Here is a 14,606-nt window from a genome sequence, read left to right as displayed (position 1 = left end):
GGAAGCTGTTTAATTTTTTTAATAGTTTATTTATTTATTCATGAGAGACACACAGAGAGGGGCAGAGACCTAGGCAGGGGGAAAAGCAGGCTCCCCTCAGGAAGCCTGATGTGGGACTCCATCCCAGGACCCCAGGATCACGCCCTGAGCCAAAGGCAGACACTCAACCACTGAGCCACCCAGGTGCCCCTAGGAAGCTGTTTAAAAGTATGTACTTGTTAGCAGATTGGAACAGTAATACCCTCACAATACATCATTGTGTGTTAGAAAAGCAAGCAGTATGAACAGTGTGTAGGAAAAAAGCAGGAAAGGTATTAACGTTGTTACATTAATAGCCTTATCTTTGCATGATGTGATTATATGTTAACTTAATTTTCTTCCTTTTTTTTATTCTGTAACTTTCTACATAAAACATATATTAGTTATATAATTTTAAAATTTCAAAATGTACCTATCAATACATAACTATATTTTCAATACCTCCTTATGTTTTTTAAAAAAATTTCCTCTTGGATGATCTCATTAAACTGTAAAAGAGATGGGGGGAATAAAATGTTAATTCGTATAAAAATAAAAATTTTGCAAAAATTGGCATCTAGAAGCAATAATGGAGGCTGGTTTTGTTCCCAGTGATGCATAGAGCACAGATCAATGTGAGATACTAACTCACAGCAGGAACTAGCAAAGTCTTCATACTCTCTACCTGTTAATTCAGACTGGGTTGAAAACAACTCAAATCCTCAAAATAGAGTCCTGGCTCACCAAACCTCAGGATATATGCACTATGGATCATTACAGTGCTTCAAAGATCTCTTACACTTCTAAAATGTCAAGTATGCACGTTATAATATTCTAAAGTAATATTTACATGAAAGGCTGCTAAGTTGCCCATATATATTTTGTTATAACTCTGTGAAAACTCATTTTTTAAAGAAAGACCAAGTTCAAACAATGTAAACATAGAAGTAGTTCAGTTCCTTATTTTGTAGTATTGCTTAGTTTTACGATTTTTGTAAGAAAAGAAAACAAGTGGAAAACAGTGAATGGTGGCCCACCAGTGATTAAAATAATTTCTAAATTTCCTTGGAATTCCAGAAAATGATAAGCAAATCATAATAGAGAAACAAATGCTCATGTACTATGCTGTTGTTAGGAATGTAAATAAACCCAAGTTTCCTAAAACATGACTAGGAAATACATATGTCAGATTTTAAAAGTGTCATTTTCTTAGTTCTACCAATTCTATTTTAAGAATTTCATCCAGAAATAACCAGATACCCAGAGACATTTATCTCACTATCACTTGTGATGTGGAAAAAAAATAAAGGACTTACAAAAATGTCCAACAGTAAGGAATGAGTAGAAGGGATGGATGTACCAGTAGAATGTAATAGTCAGGCAGCCATTCAAAACATCCCACAGACGGGCACCTGGGTGGCGCAGTCACTTAAATGATCGACTCTCGGTTTGGCTCAGATCTGATCTCAGGGTCCTGAGACGGAGCCCAGCTCAGGCCAATGCTGAGTGAGGAGTCTGCTTGAGCCTCTCTCTCCCTTTCCCTCCACCCTTTCCCTGCTCTCTCTCAGTCTCTCTCAAATAAATAAATTAAGTCCTAAGAAAAAAAATCCCATGTTATTGTATTTAGTATTGGGGGGAAAAAAGCTTCATTAGAATACACAATTATTAGATTACCAAATAGAACATGCCATATAATTACAGTTATCTTAAAAAGTTCCTGAAGAATGTAAACCAAAACCTTGACAAAGGTTGTTTCTAGGTCATGGAATTATGGGTAGTTTTAATTCCTTTCCATTTCTTTTAATGTCTAAATTTTCTATTATAAACATATATTACTTCTAAGTTAATGACTATTCCAAATATCATAGCTGGCAAAATCATGAGGCAGACTCTTCATTTTTGGTTCAGTTGAAGATAGAAATTGCATTGCCATATGCAAGTTGTTTTGACCCCATCTGCAAACATACTCGCTTCTCTCCTCCGCTCCCCACCCCACCCTGATATATAGAAAAATTTCTCAGTGCAATCTTCTTTTCTGGCACTAAATGCTTGTGCACACATCTGCGCTCACATGCACGTGCATGTACACACATGGCCATGCACCCCCGTGCTGGGCTGGTTGCACCTGGCAGGATGAGCCATGCCCAGGCCCCAGGAGGCCTCCTCAAGCCCCAGCAAGCTGCACTCTCTGCAGGCCCTTAGGCAGGGTATGCCCCTTCTTTGGGACTCAGTTTCATCCAATAAAGGAATGAATTGGACTAGAATGCTCTAACGGCCCTCTGAGTTAGTGGTATTTTATTCTAAAGAATAACATTCCTGGATGGGAGGAGGAATTATAAGAAAAATGAAAATAAATCTTAGAGATTCAGTCCCCAACCGTTGGGCCTCTTTTCCTGTTTGGATGTGACATGAAAAAGATGCTCTTGTGAGGTCCCAATTCAGGGACTTGGGGCTGGGGCGGGGACTTTTGGAAAGCCAGCTCTCAGAAGGAATGGGAAGTATGAAAAGGACTTATGAGCATGGGCTAAAATGGCAGAGGATTATAACGGACATGCCATGGGCTGGGTGACAGGATCTTACTTCCAGCAGGGCTTTGGGTCCACACTCTGAATCCATGAGGCCTGGTGCCATGGGGCTTAGTGAAACCTGTGCAAGGACGATGAGTGCTGTGCTGGGGCTGGTGCACTGGGTCTCAGCTGACTCCCCTGTTTCCACACAGGACTGACTTTGCTCTGGGCCTCATCTCAAGTGGCTAGTATGAGGTGAGAATGGGAGGATCTCTCTTTTCAGAGCCTCAGGTCCCTTACCTATGAAATGAAAGCTTTGGACTAGATCAATTCAGAGGTCCTTTCCAAGTCTAATCCTGAATAAAAGCTCTTACACCGTTGGTGGGAAAGCAAGCTGGTAAAAACAGTATGGAGTTTTCTCAAGAAGTTAAAAATAGAGCTACCTTACGACCCAGCAATTGCACTACTAGGTATTTACTCCAAAGATACAAATGTAATGACCTGAGGCAGAATTAATGTTTATAGCAGCAATATACAATAGTCAAAATATGGAAAGAGCCCAGATGTTCATCAAAAGATGAATGGATAAAGAAGATGTGATATATATATACATGCACACACACAATGGAATATTGCTCAGTCATCAAAAAGGATGAAATCTTACCTTTTACACTGATGTGGATGGAACTGGAGTATATTATGCTGAACAAAGTAAGTCAATCAGAGAAAGACAATTATCACATGGTTTCACCCATATGTGGAATATACGAGGAAGGGGGAAGGGAGGGAAAATCGAATGGGAAGAAATCACAGGGGAAGACAAACCATAAGAGACTCTCACCTACAGAAAACAAACTGAGGGTTGCTGGAGGGGAGGTTGATGGAGGGATCTGGTGACTGGGTGACAGACATTAAGGGGCACGTGATTTGACTAGCACAGGGTGTTATATGCAGCTGATGAATTACTGAACTCTACGTCTGAAACTAATGTTCTATATGTTAGCTAATTGAATTTTTTTTAAAGAAAGAAAGATGCTTTCTACAAAAAGAAAAAGAGAAGAAAAAGACCTGAATTTGAGAATTACAAACTCTCTCGTGGTTTGGCTAATTCAGAATATGTACAGAATATTGACATTGGACATTAATGATGCATTGACTCATGAGGGTTTGCTCTTCTTTTGTGAATGGTGGAACACTTCAAGATGCATGAGCTTCTAGACCTTTACCTGCCTTCCTTCTGTGTCCTGGAAGAGCAGTATGGGCATTTGATGCAATTATTGTTGCAACTGATTTCTGTCTCTTACCATTTTTTTCACATATTTCAATTTTGTTGCCTTCCTTTCTTTCCTACTTTCTTTATCTCTTCTTTTTTACACTTTTGGTGTGTCACACATAAGATAGAGGCCATAATTTTCCCTGTATCTCTTCCGGATACGGGATGAAGCAACACTCAACTTCGTATTGAACAATGGACTCTTCTGCTCAAGACACTCTGGTTTAAAATCCAAAACTTGAATATTTATTCCAGTTTGATATCTAGATGCTGACAATCACACTGAAAATTAAATATGAGTCCCAGTCCATGTTTACTACCCAAAAAAGGACAGTTTTGAGGTCATATTTTATCATTATATATAAAAAGTGAAGTGTTAAACACTAATTGTGTGCCTGGCACCTGTGTGGGAATTCTTCCCTCCAGCCAGGCTCAGCCACTCAGGGAAACTCATAGGGCAGAGAGGGCTCCACCCTGGGTGAGGCATCGGCCTGGACTGGGGAGAAAAGCAGGCTCATCTGGTGGTGTACTGCTTTGCCAGTATTTACCGCTCCCAGGGAGCACGCTGACGGCTTTTGGGTGATACCTCCTTGGTGTGTAATTAGGTCTCTTGTCCACTAACAAGACCTTGACTGTGAACCATTCAGAATCTTTCCTTCCAGTCTGGGAAGGATGGCATTCAAGGTACAGGATGGCATTCAAGGGTCCTAGATTCCAAGGTTCCACTTTTATCAACCTTCCAGTGACTTTGTAGAAAAGTCATTTTCTCCTCAGATGAAGTAGGTGGGTCATTCATTCATTTGTTCATTCTGGTGCCAAGGTTTGGTATAGGATGGGAATTGCTTGTTGAAGAGCTTGCCAAAGGGAGGTTAGGAGAGCTAGCTCTGGACCAGGCTGCCTGGTTTTGAGTCCTGGGTCTTCCTCTCCCAAGTTGTGGAGGCATGGGTAAATCACTTCACTTTTCTGTCCCCGGTTGTCTTGTCTACAAAATGGAAATAATGGTAACAATACTAACCTCATCAAGTTGTTGTAAGGATTCAATGGGAACTCAAAATAGTGGCTGGCACAAAGTAAGCACGCAATACATGTCAGCTCTCTCCGTTAATGAGAGAGAGAGAGTTGTCAATCATTAAAGCACAAACAAGTACGTTGTGTGCTTTAATAGAAGGGTACACCTGGGAAATGATTGATTCTGGGGTATTCACAGAGAACTCCTCATCAGTTAGGGCTCCGTGAGAGGAGCAGAACCACTGCATGTGATATAGAACCAGATATTTATTTTCGGGGCTCAAGGCTCTCAATTGTAGGGACCAGCTCTGCTCATCAGTCAGTGCAAGGCTGTTGTTTCACAGTTGATGCTGGGCTTGGAGTCAGCAGGGAGGGCAGAAGGGAGGGAGAAATGGACATAAAGTGGGGAAACAGATGACAGACTGCGACCAGCAAGGGCAAACCAGAGCCCGTTTCTGCCTCTCACTGTCTCCAGATGAAGATGCTAATGAACTGCAAGACGCATAGCCCTTCCCACATTGTCCACAGGTTGGTCCAGGGTTCAGAGGAGCTGCAAGAAGAGGTCCGGTGTGACCTACAGGAGCTGAGGGCTCAGCTGCTGCCCCATCACAACAGGTGAGCCAGCAGATCAGGGACAACATGTGTGATGATGCCCACTGTGCCCCGCACTGAGCCACTAAATATTAGAACATAGTAGCTAGGCTTCTCTAATCCAAATGCTGTGCAAAATGTCATTTGTGGCCAATGAGGCTATGGAACTATGCGGGGAAAGGGAGTCTGGGGAACACAGTCCCAGCTTACCTAAATTGACCTAGCGCAAATCCACTGCAGCTCCACAGAGAAAGTGACGGAATTGGGTCTGAAAGCATTAGTATTTGCAACGAGGAGAAAGGAGAAGGATGTTCCAGAACGGGGGAATAGTGTGTAGATTGTGAATAGGTCTGGTGTATTTAGGATGCTTGTAGTGACTGCAGCATAAAGTGTTCATCTTATGAGGCCATGGAATCAGCCCAATATAACCATAAGTCATGGTAGCTTGAGGAAGTACAGATCTCTCTATCCATTGGGCCATAATTTTTCTTGAAGCAAAGACTGAACTTTTTGCTTCCAGGTTAATGTCTTGGCCAGCATCAAGGCACTTAGACAGCAGCAGGGAAAGGAGTATTGAATCTGGAGCCAGGAGACTGCCTGTTGATGCCTACCCCTCTGTGTCCCACTCTCAGTGTGGGGGCTTAGACAACAATTTCACCCTCTGGAAGCTCTGCTTTAAAAGGAGGGATGTGTACTGAAGTTATAGCCAAATCTCTAGAGTCATATCAGACCTTGATATTTTCCAGCAACTTTCAGGAGACAAAAGGCCACAGGAATTTTCATTCTAGTGAAAGTCAAAACAGAAAATGCAGGACCCTTTTGCCACATTGCCTGACTTGGATCGCTCCATCTGGGAAGCGGGTACAGGACAGTGTGGCCTCCCGTGGTTGTTCCTGGGGCGTAGGCCTGGGATGATCAGGTGTCCCAGGCCAAGTGAAGGCTCAGTTGTGTTTGTCTTGGTAGCATTAGCCTTGCATTGTGTCAGGAGCGTCCGAAGCTACCGGTAAATATTGGATGAATGAACCTGTGAGAGTGGTCCTGGTTGCTCCATTGTTTTGGCATTGGTGTACGGGCCGCTTTCGGGAAATAGCAAGTAGACTCCTTCATAGGGGAGACTCTGAATCCAAAACAGGTTCCTCAAACCCACTCGAATCTTGTCCTGTATCCCCGGGAAGATTACAGGGTTGAATTAATGAGGGAGAATGTCAAGACATTGCCTGTTTGAGGTAACATGAATTCTTTTTTTGAGGTAACATGAATTCTAAACAAAGAAATAGCCACCCAATCTTTAATTCTCTGGATATATTAATAAATATTCCTGACTGGACCTTTCCTAGACATAGTTATCTCCTCTCTCCAAAATTATTGGAGAAAGTCAAACTAATGCCTTATGGGTTTTTTTGTTTTTTTTTTTTTTTTTTTTGCCTGTTTTCAGAGATGTTCAGACATTGGAGCCCAGGGAAGCCATGGGCTTGGTCTTTTTGAAACACAATAAAATCTTGAGATATTTAATTTTCCCTCTATTATGACAAGTAATTTTGCTAGCAAACAACACGGCTGTGTTTTATGTTCACAACTCGGGAATTTGGAAAATGGGGGCTTTGGAATCTCCAAATATGGGCTTTACTTCTTAACAAGTATGTGTATACCAGGCACATTGTTTCATATCTGGGCCTCAGTGCCTTCTTCTATAAAAGGGGCACGATAATATTGATTGTTTACAACTCTTTTTTTTTTTTTATTGTTTACAACTCTTAAGTAAGACGGCATTCATAAACTATGGTAAGTGTTCAATATTGTTTATTTGCCTTATTAGGCCTCAAAACATGAAAATGGCAAAGACCTCTTTCTAAGTTTTCCTATTGCTATTTGTCTGTTCTTAGTATCTTTATTGTGTTATATATTTGCTCTTGAAAGCAGATAAGTGATAACAGGAATGAAGAGATTGAGAAAAAAAAAAGTCATGGGACAAAAAGGAAACTGATCTTATTATTTTTTTTCCATACAAATTCTATAAAAAAAGACACTGTAATTCTGTTTTGGAGGCAGAACCCATTCATCCCTTTGAGAAGCCCAGGGATATGCCATCATAACGGTCAATTTCCCACTTTGCACAGTCATGTTTTAGGCATGAAGTAGCTCTGAGCCTTGTCTGCTAGACCCACAGACCATCAGCATTAGATGTTCTTAGAGGTTGTCTAAGAACAAAGCCCTTTCATGAATGGGGAAACTGAGGGGAAGAAAGAGAAATGAGTTGCCCATGATCTCTCACATGGATGGAGATAGTGCAAGGACTGGAATTTATGTCTTTTGATTCCTCATCCTGTAACAGCATGCTGTCTCAGAGCCTTTGCTGACTCATCACATAATCTTGGAAAACTCCCTTCTTTTTCTGCGTACTGGTCTTTCCACGAAACATAGATGGCAAGGCTAAGTCCTGATCCCTACTTCATGGAGGTGCCTGTGGATTAGTCAGACCCAGGCTGCAATAAGCATTCAGCTCCTGAGAGTTGGGTGCAAACCATCAATTATTCATAAAAGATACTTGAGTGTTACAAAGGAAGCTGCTTTGTGCTAGTCAGATGGAGGGACCCTCCTTCCGTGTGGTTGAGAGAATCCATGGTCGTAGTCCGTTAAGGTGCGGCATGATCCCAGATGATTCAGTTGTCCTCCCTCAGCTCCAGCATACTCATCTGTAAACCGAGGAATATGGCCCTGAGCGTCACTAAGCTTCCTTCTTGCCCTAACGGTGTGACCTTCCAGGAGTTATTTCAATCTAGGACTAACTACACTTCCCAATGACAGGGACCCAGGCCAACTTAGAATCACTAGCTGGAGAGTCAGAAAAAAAGCCAAGGAGAATGAAACTAAAGTAGAAAGGAATATAAACTCTTTTAAGCATCGCTTATCTGGTCTATAATCATAACCATGTAAGGATATGCTCAGTTCTCTTCACCTGGAAAAAGATTTCCAACCAGTGTCTCAGAAGTATTCCTGTCTTCCTTCTTTCTCAGGGTAATCATCTTTCCACAGACTCAATATACAGACATATATTGACTATTGACAAGCAGTGATGACAAGCCAGGGTAAGTGGATCCAGGCCAGGATTAGGACCAGGTTTTTGTCTTTATCTAATCTCACTTTCTGCCAGGATAAAAAGGCAGCGTGCGGGAGAGACATGAGCTCTGGCCGGGAGTCACTGGCTGGCTCCCCAAGCTTTGGCCCTGTATGTTCCACTTTGAGCCTTGGTGTTCTCTGTAAGGGAAAGGGGTTAGGCTAGATGCTCATTACAGTTCATTTAAGGGCTACCATTCTGTTATTTGGCTTATTTGGGTTCTCAGAGCAGGGTCCTTGAAGCAAGTATCCTTTACCAAGCTTTGTCTCACGGGCCAGAGACCCCCATGTCTTTTCCCTCCAGGGCTCCAGCACAGGGATTGGCTTGGTCCATTTGCAACTGAAATCTGTTTCCTTGCAATGAGTATTTGTGTTCCAATAATTTTTTTTTAAACTTACACTAAGTAAAGCCAAAAGCATTCCTCAAGTGGCTGCCATTAAAAATGCATTAATGATAGGGGGTTAGGAGTAGAGGGGAGTTGGAAGAAGAAGACCGGGCTTCCCCTTGAAACCCTGCTAGGTACAAGCAGCCATAACTCTGATCCCCTGGAACTGCTGAGTTGGCAATGCCTTTAATGACATCACCTCTCTATAACCTCAGTTTAATATGTTCCCGCAACGAATCCTTCATCTGTGAAGACAGGCACAAGTTGATATATTCATATGGACTTCTTTTAAAAAATAAGCCCAATGAGTTCACTCTGCTTTTAGAAGGCTGAGGAATTAATCTGTGGAGGAAAGAGTTAACATTTCCCTGGCTTGAGCTTTGCAACAGGCAAGCCCCTGCTGAACGTTTGAGAAGCGAACATGCAAACAAAGATGGGCAAAGTTCTTCAGGCTCAGAAGCTTGTTTTGGAAAAGAACTGCAAAAGTTCAGACGGTTTTGCTGAATTTTATCTGATTATTCAAGCTGAGGATGGGAGAACACAGAGGCATCCATGCAGCCAACAGAACATGAGGTGTGTTCTTGCTTCATCGTTGCCACCTTTACATTTTAGCTTATGTGCGTTTTGAGGAGAAACCTAGTCCACATGTTTTATATCTTTTGCGCATGAACTCATGGAGGTGCTGGTTGGTAAGAGGGTGGTCCAGATGGCCAGGTGGCTGCTAAATAGTAGGAGAATCCTCCAAGCGGAAATGCATCCGAGAGTGCAGATCAGTCAGTTCCCCAAGTACAGGCAGAGAACGAGGCAGGAAAATAGGGGCACAAGAAGGACAAAAAAACAAGCGACAGGACAGGATATAGTCTGTGACCCCAATAGAGACTGGAGGGCAGTACAGAAAACCCAGAATTTGAAAGTAGGAGACTGGGGCTTGAGTGTCTTCAGCAACTATAGCCTTAGTTTTCTCACCTGTAAAGTGGACATTTTGATCAATAATTCTTGTTCCCTGAGGTTGTGTTTATAAAAGTCGATGGTTCTGTGCTTGGCACAAAATAGGCACTGAATAAATATTTATTGCCTCTTAATGTTTAAGTTCAATGCAAATCCTGGCTCCTTTAAGTGTTCCCCAAACTGATTCACCCTGTCTCCCACCCACAAACCCTAATTGTCACCATGAGAGCAGCAAGGAGTACGCTCTCTTTGGAAAACAATATAAATTGGCTCACATATTTTTTTTCACACCAAACAGCATGGTTTCAAAATGCTCAAAATGCTCAAAAAAAAAAAAAAAACCCAGAGCCAAAGTAAATTCTCTCTCCGCACCTCCCCCCCCCCCATCACATTCACATGAACTTTTAAACCTTGGAAATCAGACGAGAGAGAGAGAGAGAGAGAGAGAAAGAAAAAAAAGCTCAGCCTTCCATTGCCTCACACTGTATATATATCGAGTTCACTTCACAAACACAAAGTGCACGGTCAGAAGTGCCTTGGGCAAAGTTTGTACTCTGCTTGAATTCTAACTTTTGTTTACCAAGGTAATAAACCGGTCCTCTGCTGCTCCAGGTGTAAAGCTATTATGAAAAGGCATATTTGTATTTTACCCCACCTCCGATGTACGGTATGTGGGACATCCTGCACTGTAAGAGCAGCCTGGGTTTACTGACAGAGAGAGGCGCCCAAGCCCGGGAGGGGTGTCGGCAGCCTGGGCAAGGCCGGGCCCCAGCAGGACCAGGCCACGCAGCCTCCTCTCTGCTCGTCCACCTGCCCCTTCCTACACCCGCGCTGGCCCCCTTCGTGTTGGCGAGAGCCTGGCCTGGGGGCCACCCTCCAGGGCCTCTGTGGTCTCTAGTTAGACAAGATTTGTCTCTTCGGCATCTCATCCTAAGCTTTCCAACCAAGCCATTCCGGACACATTTTGTTCGGCCAGAAAGAGAGTGGACAAATGCAGCAGCTGCAGAGACTCCTGCTCCAATCCTGTAACCGAAAAATCTCCCTGGTGTTTCTCTCCCCCCGCCCCCCTTCACCCTGGCTGTCACACCCTGATGGGTTATCTTGTGGCCTGGGATGGCTGGGAGGAAACTTTCACCCAAATTTTTGACTGAGCTAAATGGTCTGGAACCCACTGTAAATCGTCTCTTGAAATCTTGGCACAGGAAAGAGGAAAGAATATATGGAAGGGGGCCGGCTCAGAAGGCCAGAGCTGTTAGCCTGGGCAAGTGGGAGAGCTGCAGAGGGCTTGCTGTGATGTTGTGGCCTCCAGGCACGTCTGGCCGACCACCCAGAAACTTGTGCTAAGGCACAACACAGCAGCAGCAGCGTCCCAGCTAAACCCCCAGCTGCAGGAGACAAGCAATCCTCTTGGTCTTTGGTCCTTGGCCAGAAAGGGGGGGGGGGGGGGGGAGGCTCCCTTTTATCTTCTGGGAAGTCGTTCCAATGTCTTTGGAATTCTCAATTCCTGTGTTTTCTGAGCCCCTACTAAGTGCAGAAGATTGAGCCAGGGGCTAGCACATTGTCCGGCATTCCATAAATATTTTGAAATAATGAATTAATTCCAGCTTCCTCGCTTGAAAAAGTAAGATCTTGAGCAAGATAATTAACCCCTGTAAGCTCAGATTCATCTTCTGGAAAGTGGGAATCATAATAGTAATTTTTTATTGTTGTTTAGAGCTGGTATAAGGACCAAGCAGAGAGCCCCTGGTCAACTCAAAAGAGCTGCACAGGGCAGCTGCAGTGGCCCAGTGGTTTGGCCCCGCCTTCGGCCAGGGGTGTGATCCTGGAGACCCGGAATCGAGTCCCATGTCTGGCTCCCTGCATGGAGCCTGCTTCTCCCTCTGCCTGTGTCTCTGCCTCTCTCTCTCTCTCTCTCTCTCTCTCTCTCTTTCTCTCTGTGTGTGTGTCTCATGAATAGATAAATAAAATCTTAAAAAAAAAAAAAGAGCTGCACAAACAGTAGCTACAGCGATGTTGAACTACTTCTGTAAGTCACACTTCTAGCTCTTGCTGTGCCAGTCATGTTTCCCGCACGTTGCCTGGAGACTCAGAGCCACACATACCCCTTGAGCATCTACTAAGGTTTAAGCCCAAGGAAAGCCATCGAAAGTACAGAGATGAACATAAGTCTTCACTTCCCTTTCCTCAGGGAGCTTGGTGGGGAAGAGGTGAGGGTGGGGATCCCTGGGTGGCGCAGCAGTTTGGCGCCTGCCTTTGGCCCAGGGCGCGATCCTGGAGACCCGGGATCGAATCCCACATCGGGCTCCCGGTGCATGGAGCCTGCTTCTCCCTCTGCCTGTGTCTCTGCCTCTCTCTCTCTCTCTCTCTCTTTCTGTGTGACTATCATAAATAAAAAAAAATTAAAAAAAAAAAAGAGGTGAGGGTAAGAAAAAGACACTGCATCCCTGAACATATAATTATTGAGTATCTAAAGTTCAGTCACTTAATAACTATTGAGGGCTAATTATGGAACAGGCATTGAGAATTCTTTGTCACTGGGAACTGTTTGAGTTCGGATCGGCTACGGTAATGACTCAACACCAAACATATTACTTTCTTGTTCTCCAGCAGCAGCTATAACAAACAAGTGCAAGGTGAGACTCTGGTGCGTGGAGAATAGAGCAAAGGCCGATGTGGTGGGGGCACTGTGAATGAGGGAGAACTTCAGAGAATGAGGACAGAAAAGCTCCAGATGGACCAGATTACATAGGTATTCAGAAGCCAGGTAAAAAATTTAGATTTTGAACAATAAATTATGTTTCAAGATTCATGGTGATCAATGTGGAAAGGAGGTGTCTAGGGCTTATTCATCCTCCAATCCATTAATCCACCGACTACTCACCCCCAGCTCTGCTCCGCGCTGCAGGAGGGCTGACCCCTGTGTGTCCCAAGCTCCCATGTCAGCTAGCTTTTGTCTGGAAACAGCCAATGGGAGGCCGTAGCAGGAGAGTGGGGGGCAGGAGATAGGGGATAAGGGGAGCCTCAGGAGCACATACGTCAGGTCTCTTCCCCGTCCATGGCCCCCAGCTGCTGGATAGGCCCACTGTGGTCCAACTTCTACTGGGTGATCTCGACCTCTGCACTCTGGTAATATGGCCTCCTCTCTACGTCACTCTAGTCCAGCCTAGTAGCAACCCCTGCTATTGCTAATAGATGGATTGACTTTTCAGCTTCTTCTATCACCTCTATAGCCAGTGACCTGCATTAGATTCCGTGTGTCTAAACTCTTAGAGTGGCTTGTTTCCCCAGTTGGACCCTGATGACTGGTACACCGTACAAACCACATGCTGCGGGGATGTTCTCTTGGCAACTGGTCCCAGGCCTGGCACATGGCAGGTCCACAGCGACTGTCTGGCTTTCCTATTGCTGTGTAACAACACAGATATTACAGTTCTAGAGGTCAGAAGTCTGACTAGGCCTCACTGAGCTCATATCAAGGAAGCTCTATGGAAGAAGCCATTTTCTTACCTTTTTCAGATTTTCCAGCCTGTATTCCTTGGTTCGTGGTCCCATAGTATATCTTCATAGCCAGCGATGGTAGGTCCAGTCTTTCTCTTGATGTCACCACTCTGGTTCTTACTCTCCTGCTTCCCTGTGTGGGGACCTTCGTGATTCCACTGAGGCCACATGGATAATCCTGGATAGTCTCTATTTTTGAAGGTCTGCTGATCAGCAAGCTTCATCCCATCTGCAACTTTAGTCCTCCCTTGCTGTGTAATAGAACATAGTCATAGGCTCAGGGATTAGGATGTGGGTATGTTGGGGGAGCCATTACTCTGCCTCTTGCAGGGACATTGCAAAGGCGGAGTGTGGGGAGGAAGGTTAGGGAGGCTCGCTAAAGGGGACAGTGGCCTGGCACCTTATACTGCGCACAGTGAGGGCTCTATGTCCACGAACTGAATTAGACACAGAGACTGCAGTGCCCCGGAGGGAACATTTGTGGCCTCTGGTTCGGAGGGCCTCTCCCGAGATGCTTGAAGCACAGCTCCCTGTTGGAAACCCCTCAGTGTGCTCTTGCCTGCCATGCTTGGGATGCGACGCTGGGACACAGCTCTTGTTCGTCTCTCACCCAGGATGGCACGTAGGTTTCTTGTTTTCCCAGAGAAAGGTTCATTTCGGAGAGGGGAGTGGGTGAAGGCAAACTGTTGGCTGCAGCACGTGAGTCCCATCAGTTCCAATTCGGGGACAACTGGAGTTGATGCAGGCGTTCCATCCAAATGTAATCAAACGCCTCCTGTTGCCAGACGACGTGTTATTCAGTGGGGGGTTGGCGGGGGGTGTTGTGAATCCAAGATGCCTTCTGTAACTTCCTCAGATGGGTACTGGGAGGAGAGGAAGGAGAGCAGATAGAAATTCACTTCACTGGTAAATAAACTTCCAAACTGTAGTCTGATTCCTGAAAAACTCTGGAAACTGCCTACGGGGAAGACGATCCACAATGAGATGGTGGGCGGTGCTTGCTCAGAGTAGGAGGATTTGTGACAATGTGAGCCCACGGGGCAGCACACGGCACCAGATCTCAAGGAAAATCCTGGGAACCGCTCCTCCACTTCCTTGTGTGTGGAGTGGGGAGGTGAGTTTGAAGAGGACAAAGTTTGGGTAAGTATAGAATGGCTTTCTCTATTTTGAGCTAGTTTTTGTGGAAATGACTTTCTTTAAACGGCTTCATTGGAATTAGAATTCCCCCACCCACTCTTCCCACATCTCGCAGCCTAGTACCCT

At 44.6% G+C, this 14,606-nt stretch overlaps 1 long non-coding RNA gene across 1 annotated transcript in view; it reads right to left on the bottom strand.

The window, feature by feature from the left end:
* LOC140622173 (uncharacterized) overlaps positions 1-14,606 on the bottom strand; it is a 48,232-nt gene that overhangs the window by 7,042 nt on the left and 26,584 nt on the right. Inside the window, exon 3 of the long non-coding RNA XR_012021884.1 lies at positions 13,353-14,206. This is a non-coding gene — a long non-coding RNA (uncharacterized lncRNA). The remainder of the gene's footprint in view (positions 1-13,352; positions 14,207-14,606) is intronic.

Source organism: Canis lupus, chromosome 31 (assembly GCF_048164855.1).
Source record: "Canis lupus baileyi chromosome 31, mCanLup2.hap1, whole genome shotgun sequence".
Taxonomy (NCBI): domain Eukaryota; kingdom Metazoa; phylum Chordata; class Mammalia; order Carnivora; family Canidae; genus Canis; species Canis lupus.
Note: the sequence above shows the minus strand (reverse complement) of the source record. Positions and strands in the feature narration are given on the sequence as shown.